Source organism: Podarcis bocagei (assembly GCF_964188305.1).
Source record: "Podarcis bocagei genome assembly, chromosome: 1".
In the NCBI taxonomy this organism is placed as follows: domain Eukaryota; kingdom Metazoa; phylum Chordata; class Lepidosauria; order Squamata; family Lacertidae; genus Podarcis; species Podarcis bocagei.
In genome coordinates, this window is record NC_138125.1 from 89,911,148 (window position 1) to 89,923,064 (window position 11,917).

Genomic DNA, 11,917 nt, shown 5'->3' on the forward strand with positions numbered 1-11,917 from the left:
AGTCAGACCCTAGGGATCTTAAGTTTATTTTGGGTTTGGGGAGGGGAGTCATAGGGACAAAATCAATTTGTTTTTTCACATCTATGTAGGTGAGACAGACACAGAAGCCCCATGAGATGAAAAAGTTGGCAATTAAGAAAACAGGAAAGAACCAACCCTGATTTGCCTTCTGTGCCACCAGGTGCCCCTTCCTCAGCTTCCCTTCAGCCTCCTTCTCCTTGGACTCTCCCTTCCCAGTAATAACTGCCTCTTTCTCCTCAGTTGCCATGTCCTTTTGCAACAACAGAGGCAGTATGTAGTAGTTAATGTCAACAGCTGGAAAGGCATCAGCACAGCTTCTCTAGACCTTACAATATAAGGGACACCTCACCAGTTATTTATTTATTTATTATTGAAAATATTTACAGTCCACCCTTCATGTGTACAGATATGGGGGTGGGGGGAGGTTGCACCATAAACTCAAGTATTTGACTTTCCATTCTTTTTCTTCACAGAAAAAAGGTAGATATACTTTTAAATAACTGGTGGGTTTTGTTTTTTTAAAAGTATTAGGTGGCTTGCACTTAAGCCCTTCGTGTGTTTCACCTATCCACCAGTTTCCTTTTACACATAACATTCATGCACATACACAGACTATTCACCTTGATCACATTCAAAGTCACACATTCAAAACTCCCATTCAAGCATACTCCAGGAGACATCCATTAAGAACCCCAATGGACACCTTCACTCACCCCCCCCCCCAAAATATCCATTGGGGTTTGTCAACCGGCTTCTGAAGATTAATTTCAACCAGCTTACACCCACAAACAACCATCTGCTTCTTCTGCCTTAGGGCATCCACTAGCTTCCGAATGCAAACTCCACTATCTTCCCCCTACCAATGTCTGCCACCTTCCCCTAGGCCTAGGTCCCCCGCTAGGCACCAGCTGTGCTCCCGCTCCGCAATTGAACTTGCCTTGTTATCGCTCCACAGCCAGAGGACCGCCTGCCTGTGTCCATCTGCCAGCCCACCTTCTCCACCAGGAAAGAGTCTGGGCAATGGTGGACATCACAGCTGTTGCTCGCTGTGTCCTGTAGGGGAAGAGGGAAAGGCCCACTCAGTTGCCATGGTAACACAGGTGTCTCATGCCCACAGCTGAGGATGCATCATCATCATCTCCTCAGACCCCACTAATTGTGGCTCCACCTCAGCAGGGATTAATTTGAGTACTTGTTTATCATTAAAAATATTTATACAGCAACTTTCTTCAGTTTGATACTAGGGAGGAGTGCACCATAAAAGTGCTGTAGGGAACCCCCCCCCCAAAAAAAAAAAAACCAACACCCCTAGGCTGCATTTCTCTGTAGGGAACACTGTGGTGTTTGTTAATGTAACTGACTTGAGTAGGTTTGCATATTAAGAGACATAAGGTAAAATGTTATGGAGGGAGATATTTGAAAGATAGGAGTTAAAGTGAGTGTGGTGGGCAGGGGCATAGAATGTTGGTATGTGGCAGGTGCTGATTGGCTGAGGGTGAAGTGTGACAGTTAGAACAGGTGTGTGTGAAGGAAAATGGCAGGATGGAGGGAGGGAGAAGGAGAAGAGTGGCTGGTGTGGATACTGAGGAGCAGTGGGCAGAGTAGGCAGGATTAGGATTTGCATTAGAAATAGAGCTTTAGGCACATGTTATGAAAGGCAAAATATCCAAACATTGTTACTGAAAACAATATAATAACTTGCTATATTCAGCTTTTACTTTATTTTTTAAAATTTAATTTATACTGCCCTTCACTTGAAGATCACAGGGCAGATTACAATGTAAAAACACAAAAATAGATACCATAATAATAAACAAAAACAATAACCCAACCCACCCACAGTTTAAAAGGCCTTGGTAAAAGGTAAAGGGACCCCTGACCATTAGGTCCAGTTGTGGCCGACTCTGGGGTTGCGGCGCTCATCTCGCTTTATCGGCCAAGGGAGCCGGTGTACAGCTTCTGGGTCATGTGGCCAGTATGACTAAGCTGCTTCTGGCGAACCAGAGCAGCGCATGGAAATGCCATTTACCTTCCCGCTGGGAACTTGTTTATCTACTTGCACTTTGATGTGCTTTTGAACTGCTAGGTTGGCAGGAGAAGGGACAGAGCGATGGGAGTTGACCCTGTTGCAGGGATTCGAACCACCGACCTTCTGATCAGCAAGTCCTAGGCTCTGTGGTTTAACCCACAGCGTCACCCGCGTCCCTTTAAAAGGCCATAGAATGTTTAATTAGCCACGGGCCCGGAAGAATTATATAGAGTTGCCATATTTCAATCCAGACAGAAAAATTGTTGAGTTTTTTCTAGGTTTTTGCAAAAAAAGTTTTTGAGCTGTTTTTAAGGGAAATTGCCAGAAATGACACTGCCAGTATGGGTTGCCAGATGGTTAATTGCTGGCTATGTCTGGGAAATTCCAGACGTATGGCAGCCCTAGAATGATAGAACCACAGAATTGTAACGTTGGAAGGGACCACAAGGATCATCTTGTCCAACCACTTACAATGTAGGAATTGTTTGGCCAACATAGGGTTTGAACCCCCAACCCTGAGATTAAGAGTGTCTTGATTTACCAACTGAATTATCCAGATAAATGTTTTTGCCCAGTGCCTAAAGAAGTGTAATAAAGGCACCAGGCAAGCCTCCTTGGGGAGAGCATTTCACAAGCAGGGAGCCACCACAGAAAAGGCCTATTCTTGTGTTGCCACCCTCTGTAGCTTTTGCAGAGGAGGTGCATGAAAAAAGGCCTCCAATGATGATTTCAGGGTCTGGGTCAGTTCACATGGAGGGGGGGGATTTTTAAAGAACAACTCATTAGATGAGTTAGTGGTGGTGTGTAGAGTAAATTTAAAGGACCTGACCCATGCAACCTGGCCTGCACCAGGTTGAATCAAAAACTTGATTCTTTCTGCTCTCCTACTCGGTCCCTTGCTCTCCTCATATTAGTGGTCTCCACTAGCTAATGTACTTAGTTGTTTTACTAGCTCATGACTGAGATTTGCAGGTTGCACCAAATTCCGTTTAGTCAGAAGTGAGTCTCACTAAAAACAAGAGGACTTTTTCAAAGCAAACATGGTGGTTGCCATGCAGGCACCTGTGTTAAATCAAAGCCCCACTCCCAAGGTCTTAAAGCAGATCTGTTTTGCGGATTAGGCTGCCCAGTTTCAAATAGCCAGGAGACAAGATTCAAACATCTATGTTACAACAGATGTCATCAGTAGCTCCTCAGATTTCTTTATTTTTGCTGAACAATTTAGTAGGAGGTGAGAGGTTAACTGAGAATCATGTCTTTCTTATACGTAAGCCAGAAAGAAATGGCATGACCCACATAAGGCTAAGCACTCTGAAGTCTCATTAATGGAGAATTAGCCTGCAATCTTATATCAACCTACCTTGGAGTAAGTTTCATTGAACTCAAAGCGTAGAAATGCATGGGATTGCACTGTCAATGACATATTTTTTAAAAAAATTATAATCATCACCATCCAATTTATTACCTGCCCTTCACCAGCAGGTCACAGGGTAGGTTGCAGCAATATTAAAAAAACAGCCTTAAAACAGTTTAAAAACAGTCTACAGTCACAGGCTGCCCTCTCCCAAGCCAACCTCACAAACTACTCTGCTATTCTTAACATCCAAGAAGGAAGCAGTCATTCAGATATTTAGAGTCTAAGTAATTTAGGGTTGTAACCACTAGCATGAGCACCTTCAGCTGAGCAAGGAAATCAGCTGACAAATGGCAGTTGTATTAAAACAGGGGTTATAGGAGTCCTAATTGAAACCCCAGCCTGTAATCTGGGCATTGCATTTTTGACCAATTGAAGTTGCTGAGTCATCCTCAAGGCACACAGAGAGCATTGCAATAATCCAGTTACCACAGCATGCAATGTCATAGCCAAGTCATCTTTGTTCAAAGGGTCTAGAACTAGTGAACTAGCTGGAGCTGGGGAAAAGCACTAGTAGCCACCAAGGCAGCCTCAGTATCGATTGTCAAAGGTATTTAACACTCTCGTGAAAAATCAAAAGAGCTTGAAAGTCCTTGACTCTGGGTGGATTAGGCCCATGGTACAGTGGTACCTCGGGTTACAGACGCTTCACCTTATAGACTCTGCTAACCCAGAAATAGTACCTCGCGTTAAGAACTTTGCTTCAGGATAAGAAGAGAAATCGCGTGGCAATGGCGCGGCGGCAGCAGGAGGCCCCATTAGCTAAAGTGGTACCTCAGGTTAAGAACAGTTTCAGGTTAAGAATGGACCTCCAGAATGTATTAAGTTCTCAATCCGAGGTACCACTGTACTTTACAGCCTAGTACCTGTGGGTGGGTGCAGAAAGGTATTATGGGTAAAATGCATACTAATGAAGTGATCTCATCTGTCAGCATTTTCATTATTGGCTCCCAAGTTTCCATGAAGTTGTGGGGGGTATCTTACCTCCCTTCCTCTTGAGCAAAGTTTCTTGAGCTTTTGCTTCAACCTTCCTCTCTCACCTATCCCAGTCCTACCACTCAGCTGTAAAAATATCCCCTACTGTAACAGAGACTTGGAGCCCCCAGTGGACACCAACAGATGTCTTGATGGGTGATGAAAGCTGGGTCTGTGGCGCTGCCAGTGGAAATTGGCTCAGGTGGCGGATGCCGTCATCCATCAGGGCTGTGATAGCTACTTGGTCATTGGCAAGAAGCCATGGGCTTCATGCAACCAGAAGTGTAATCTGAAGCTCCCTTTGGGAGGGGGGGCGGTTGGACTGGGACTCTTTCATCACTCTGTGCAGTGATCTGGCCGGCTGCTCCAGTCACATGAAGGCTGTTGCCAGCAGAGTGGATCCCAGGCCAGGAAGCATTTTCCTCATCCCTTTGCTCACATACTGAGACAGGATTTTAGATTTTCAGGCTCCTCACTTGGATGTTGTAACAAGCTCCATTGATTTCTTGTGGGAGTTGCTTTCAATTGATTCTTGTTAGGACCACAGCTTTCAAAACAACCATAACCAACTTCCAGTTTCTGCAGAAGGACAGGGGGACAGTCTCTCATCTCTCCCACTCTTTGGGCTCAGACCCAAAGCCACTGCACCATATTCCACCCACCCCTTTTGCTCTTATGTTTGTTCTCGGCACACTGAAATGTTCCATGAGTTTTGGGCTACAGTTCTGAGCAAACTGACTTCTAAAAAAATATGTTTAGCCTTGGGCTGCCAAGTTCATAAAAAAACCCCCAAAACACAACTCTGAATAAATGTCATTCGCCTTTGGCAAAAGTCATGATCAATGGGAATTTAACATTTCATTGTACCCTTGCTGTATAATTTAAAAATTCATTCCTTTTGTGATTGTTATAAGGAATAACCCTGTTATAAAAGCTTTGGACATGCATTTATGCATTAATTTTAAAAAGTATCACCCGCTTTCTTATTAAAAGTCTCCCAGGCAGCTAACAAAACAACGGTATAAAATCATATTGAAAGATATCAAAATGAACTTGTCGAAAACAGCAAGAGGTTGGGGAAGGCCTGCTTAGTGGCTCAGTGCCAATAAGGAAGGAGCCTTGTGCACTTACCTAGAGAGAACAATGAGAGTGCTTATAGGATCTGAAAAAAGCAGATACCACAATGTAAAAAGAAATGTTTTCTTAGGGAAACATGTACCGAGACATTCAGAGCCATTTGCCTTTAAACAGGGAGGGGATACCCCCAAAAGCTGTATCTATAAAAAGAACTAAGTGCTGGAAACATTCTTGGGAAAACAGCTTCAGGCCATACTAACAGGTAACCCATTCCGCAGTTGTAGCTGCTACTGGCCCAATGAGTCAGGACACTAGCCTTCCTGGCTCCGTTGGTGCACCTAGGTCCCTAGTTAGCAGTTAATATGGCTGTTGCTCAGCCATCTGTGCTGAACCCTGAAGTCTTGTGCACCCTTCCTTGTCTTTTCTATAAAAAAAGAAACCTCCTAAGAGAAAGTGGAACTGGAACTTTTCGCTTTTCCTATTGAAAGAAGCTGCTGCTGGATCAAAGAGCCTGTTTTTCTTATAAAGTTTATATTTACAGTTGACTTCATCCAATTGTTTCTCTCCATTCCCCCAGGTTTCCAATATTGTATACCCATCATATCTATGCTCTTCTTTAAAACCAAGTAGACCATTTCCCCCTACAGAGAACAAACAAATTAAAACAGGACTCCTTCAAATAGAGTTGCAAAGGAGGGCATATGGTCACTCTGTGCAGAATTTTGATGCCTATAGTTGATGCTTTCCTACCAAAATAGGCTGCTTTATGTATTGCCACCCAGTACTGACAGTTTGAAAGAGATTTCCATATCACAGTACATGGCTAATAGACCCCCCCTTGGGAATGTGATGATAATAATAATAATAATAATAATAATAATAATAATAATAATGATGATGATGATGATGATGATGATGATACTTTATTATTTATACCCTGCCCATCTGCCTGGGTTTCCCCAGCCCCTTTGGGAAGCTCCCAACAGAATATTAAAAACATGATAAAACATCAAACATTAACAACTTCCCTAAACAGGGCTGCCTTCAGATGTCTTCTAAAAGTCAGATAGTTGTTTACTTCCTTGACATCTGATGGGAGGGCATTCCACAGGGTGGGCGCCACCACCGAGAAGCCCCTCTGCCTGGTTCCCTGTAACTTCACGTCTCGCAGTGAGGGAGCTGCCAGAATCCAATAGTTCTGGATTGTTGCCAGTTTCCCCATAAGACATTTTCTCATAGCTCAGGAGCTCAAGTTAAGCTGCAGAAGCCCATAAGCAAACAAAGAAAGGTTGTGTGATCTCGTACTTTAAAAACTACTAATACTGATGGTTCCTAAAGTAAATGTATCGAAGGATAACTCCTTCCCCATTTATTCTCGCAGTAGATCACTGACATTCCCATTCAACTGAAAGGAAATTAAGGACAAGCTCCAGAGTCAGATCAGGAAAATATATGAGTGAGCAGAGACTTGAATTCATGCCTAGGTAAGGTAGTGGTTCCCCTTTTGTCACAGAGAGCTGCTTTTGTGGGCGGTACTTGGGAGAGTGCCATCCACTTTCCACTCCCTGCCTGTCCTTTTCTGTGCCACATGAATCCAGTCACCCACTGCAGCCTGCTAAAATTACCCTGAGGGTCTCAGAGCCTTTTCTGATCCACAGATGAGTGTCTTCCATTCTAATCCTTTGTTCCCTCCTCATAACCATGAGGTTACTTCTGATGGCCACAATAAGAGGGTACCCAGGCCTTTCCCAATTAGTGGTGAACCATCTGGCATGCCCCCAGTACCTCCATATGCTTATAAGTATATGGATCTGCTCTCTCTCACTCTTTAACGCAGTGCCTCAATTTGGTTTTATTTCATTTGCGCTTCCACAGCCCACTTGGCATAGCACACCACAAGCAACTGCAAACTTGAGCAATAATAATAATAATAAATCCTTGCATTGGATTGCTCCTTCCCGTGCTGCCTGCCACATGACTCCCATCAATTTCTGTCAGGGCAATCAGCCAAGCCAACTTTTCGCGAGCTGCTGATGGCAAATTTAGCAGCTGAGTGAGTCTCTCTCTTTCTCTCCTTCTCCTTCCCTGTTCCTGTTGGACCAAGAAAGGAATTAGGTCTTCTTGCCACCTAGAAGGAGGCCATTTCTCATAGTCTGCTTCTTGATGATGGAAGGCATCAACGATATAATGTAACAGCTGTTTTCAGACATCATAACAATTACTGTCTGGTATCCTAGTGGCACCATTTATGTTGGCAAATAAATGGTGGCAGTTTGCAATGGATGTTTCATGGACATCTGTCCATGAAACAATATCCCAGAAGACACTAAGGACAGAGGGGAGAGTTTAATTCAGTGCACATTTAAAGGCAAATCAGTCTAATATGAACTTCCCAAATCAATATTTGGACTGAAATACAGCCATCCTTCAAATTTCTCGCTTCTACAAATTTTGTGATGTATCTCTCCAACCAAACAATGTGTACAAAGCTGCATATACTACTGGAATGTGTGCAATAATGCATATATTGATGGAAACAACATGCAAAAATGTTGCATTAAACTGTGCTTATTAGGAGAAATTTACACTAAAATACTGATGAATTTTCATGACAACTTCAAAAACAATTTTGCAAATTGATGCGGAAATGTGGAGAACTAAATTTAAGATTGGAAAAATGAGAGACTGAGAGAAACCAAAAGTGGCAGATTTCCCCATCCTTAGAAGATACCAGGAGAGTTTTGCACAGAGCTATAGGGAAGCTGCCACATGTAGTCAGAGGTAGTGACTGCATTGTGAGCAATGACACTAAGTTCAAAGTCTTAGGGATTCAAGAGTGGGGAGCAGCTGGGCAAAAGACCTGGAAGCTTTTGGGCAGAATTCTTGAGGGTTAGCCCTCCTTTCTCCAGTTCTTCTGGATTTCACCCTAAACATTACTGGGAATCTATGGCTACTGCCCATTCTCATTTTCCCCAAAGGAACTTGCAGTTACCTCTAGTGAAAGCGATTCATGCTTTGACAACATCTTGCTCAACATGTCTCCACTCCCACTCTGGTTCACCGAGTGCTTGCAGTAAGCAGAGAAATGCTGAGCACAATGACATGGAGGCCACACATTTCTTTCTTTAGATGTTACAGGGAATGGGGGAAATGCATGGGGGAAATGTGGTTTGGGGGTAGACAAGTATCTCCCATAACATCTATTCTGTTAAGTTTGCTAGACATTTCTGGGCAGAGTCTGGACCATTCTCACCATGTGGAGTATGTGGAGCCAAATTTGAGATTGTCTTCCATGGAAAGCCATAAGTAGTTGTTAGGAGAAGTCCAGGCTCTTCTCACAAAAGGCTGGTTTTATTTTACCCCCCGCCCCCGGTCTTGGAGCATCAAGCCTGGTGGGAGCATCAAGGCATTTCTGCTACTTGGGTCCAAGTTACAGCTGAGATAGCATCACATCCTATACTGTGCACAGATCCATTTGACTTACATCCTCATGTTAAATTTGGACTAGTGCTGTGCTGAAATTAGTTCCTTGGTTTCTTGAAAGTGTTCTTCTTTTGCAAAAGAGGCTTCCATTTTCTGCCTCACTCATAGGATGTTTTATAATTTATTTATAGTTTTGGTGAGTGCCGGGTTGCACACAGCGTTCGAAACTCCCATTGTTCTAAGCATGTTTTGCGATAGGGAATTTCATTAATGCAAGCAGTTTCTGAGCTCTGGGCACAGTATTGTGCCTAAGATTTCAAATTAAAACTGTCACTGCCAGAAGGAAAGGAGACCCTTTTCCCGCCTCCCCACTTCCAGCCACTCTCTGAAGACTGGAGAAGAGACCCTCTTAAGAATATTAGGGGGGCAGACAGGGGAAGCATGGCTTTGCTTTTTGCAGTCTTCAGATAGGACTAGACCATGTGAAAAATGCACATAAGATTTTAGCTGCAGTTCATTCATTTTCAGCTTTGTATTCTTTTATAAAAAAACACACCTAGACACTCTGTTGCAGTGCCCATAACCTAGGTTTAAGGTGCCATTTATTTCCTAGCTTTCATATCTCAGTTTCCAACACCGGTTGCACATACTTTATTGTTATGAGATGGCCCAGGTTTCTATATGCACTTTTCTTTTCATTATGAATCTTTCCAGCTCTCTGCAGCCTCCTCAGTGGGTGCTTTCTGTTCTGAAAAAACTCCAAGGGCATGCTCACTGATTTTTTTTTTTTAATAAGGGAAATTCTTTCTTTACCTTTCTGCACTGATTTGTTTTAAAATAAAATAAAAATATTCTTCTTTTTTAAAAATAGCACAACCTGACAGCACTCAGGTACATGATAAGCGGCCTCCTCTTCTTACCAACTGACAGGAAATCTAGCTGAGGACATTGTGGAGTTTTCAGGAAGCAGTGCACCTTTGGAAAGCTGAAAAATGCTGACCAACTGGCTGGTAGGTAGAAGGACAAAAACCATAGTGGAGGTGTCTGCCCTCCACTAAATGGGCTGCAAGGAGAACCCTGAAAGGGAGAGACATGCTTGATTTGTGTTTGAACCCAAGACTGTGGCTATGGGAGAAGCAATGCCTTTTGGGGGTTTTAATATCGTGAACCCCTCCATTGTAGACTCAGGTTGTATATATGTGTAAATAAACCATATATCCAGAAGATACCACAGTCTCTGCTGTCCCTCATTCCGAGGAAATCAAACCCTGGATAAGCCTGGAACCCCAGGAGTCTTGCACTGCTTGAGTCTTGCACAAAATCCCTTGGCCACCTCAGAGTAAGGTAAGCACAATAAACACTCTGCACCCAACCCATAATAATTTCACCAAATCCCCCCTTCCCTTTGATATTTCTCAAATGCAATTCCTTATCTCATTAATTGATGGAAGATGGTGGAGAGTGGGGGAAGGCAGAAGAATTTTTTGGCAAAGCACTAATTGGGACATACAGGCTTGTTTCTTCAGTGGCTCTGTAGCATCTATCCTTTGAAGCAGGTGAGAAAAATCCACTCTCCCACTTTGGGTTCCAGTGAAACATGCCTAGATGTATGTGAGCAGAGGCGCTTGTCAAGGCTGTGGTGGGAACCAGCTGCTACTGTTTTTAAGCACATGCTGAAATGGAAACCCTGGTTCCAAGTGCTCCCCATTTCCATCCTCCATTCCAAATCCAGATGGTTGCAGCCCAGCTGTAGCCCTGAGTTCTTTGCTTCTTAATGCAAACAGTAACATCTGCCCAGACATTGAGACTGGATGGATGGAGTGGAAGCACAAGGGGGAGGGAAGAGAGGTTGGAAAGAGGACACGTAAAGCACTGCATGTGAAAAATGTAGCCCTTTTGCACAATTTAAGATGAAGCAGTCACTACCCAGCCCTGGAGTTTCTCTCTCTGATAGGCCAACTGAGCAGTGAATTTAGCCGCAGCACAATGTGTCTGGAAGAAAGAGCCTGAAATCAACCCTAAGTGCTGCTGCTGTTCCTTTATTAGAATCTAAGAGATGAAGGGAGGGTTGGCTGGAGAAAACAGTAATCTTCACACCAGCCCCGACAGTGATGATTTGGTTACTACACGATTCCACATGTCTCAGAAAGAAGGGAACCAGAGGAGGACTTCACTCTCCATGATCTGGTATTATGACTGGGTTTTGTGATGGCGTTAGTACTGGGAGGTTCTGTGACTATTGAAAACTTGAGAGAAAGAGAGAGGGAAAGGAAGAAATAGTGGAGGAACCCACCGCCGCCCCAGAACAGTTGCTGTAAGTTTGTTGTACGTGACAAGCAGGGGGATGGATGTCTGTGTACGCCTGCAGTCCCCAGATGTCCTCTCACCACATGATTATCCTCCCCAAGGCTGTGGTAGGGAAGGGGGATCAGAGCAACCTATATTTGGATGGGGGATGTTGAAAGCCTTGTTCTTTACAGGCCTGCCTTGGGTTGGGTGGAGGGGAGGAGAGCGTTTTTTGTGGCCAGATCCAAGGCAAGATGGTTCCAATCACTGGCACTGCCCTAGCAGCAAAGGTGCTGATCCACAAAGCAAGCACACCCTGTGGGTATTACTGCTGGAATTGCAACTCTACTGGTTACTACTGGTTAATTATTCCACTGCGGGGCTTAGAAAACATAAAATACTAGGAATAAATTATAGAAGAAGAATCATGTCAACGTGTCATAATAGAAGGCAAAGGAAGCCTGTGGCACAGTAAGAATTGTGGGGGCTTACAGGTTGGTTGGTGCTAGCACTTGGTCATTGCAGGTATGTTAGCGGAGGAACAAAATTGCAATGGACTCTCCACCAATTTTAGAGGGGAAACATAGCGGTTGTGTGCTTCTCATGGACATTGGATTGGCCACTGTGATGACAAGTGCTGGACCAAAAAGGCTCCTGGGTTGATCCAGCAGGGCTCATCTTACTTGTGTACA

The 11,917-nt window shown here is 43.9% G+C and overlaps 1 long non-coding RNA gene across 2 annotated transcripts; it reads left to right on the plus strand.

Annotated features, from left to right (window-relative positions):
• The first annotated feature begins 2,131 nt into the window (after positions 1-2,131).
• On the plus strand, positions 2,132-10,165 carry LOC308588793. 2 transcript variants are annotated; one of them, XR_014008892.1, is made up of 3 exons: positions 2,132-3,416; positions 6,898-7,000; positions 9,811-10,165. It is a non-coding gene; the product is annotated as an uncharacterized lncRNA (long non-coding RNA). The 2 variants fall into 2 exon arrangements; XR_014008893.1 differs by lacking the exon at positions 2,132-3,416 and adding an exon at positions 3,555-4,014.
• The last annotated feature ends 1,752 nt before the right edge of the window (positions 10,166-11,917 follow it).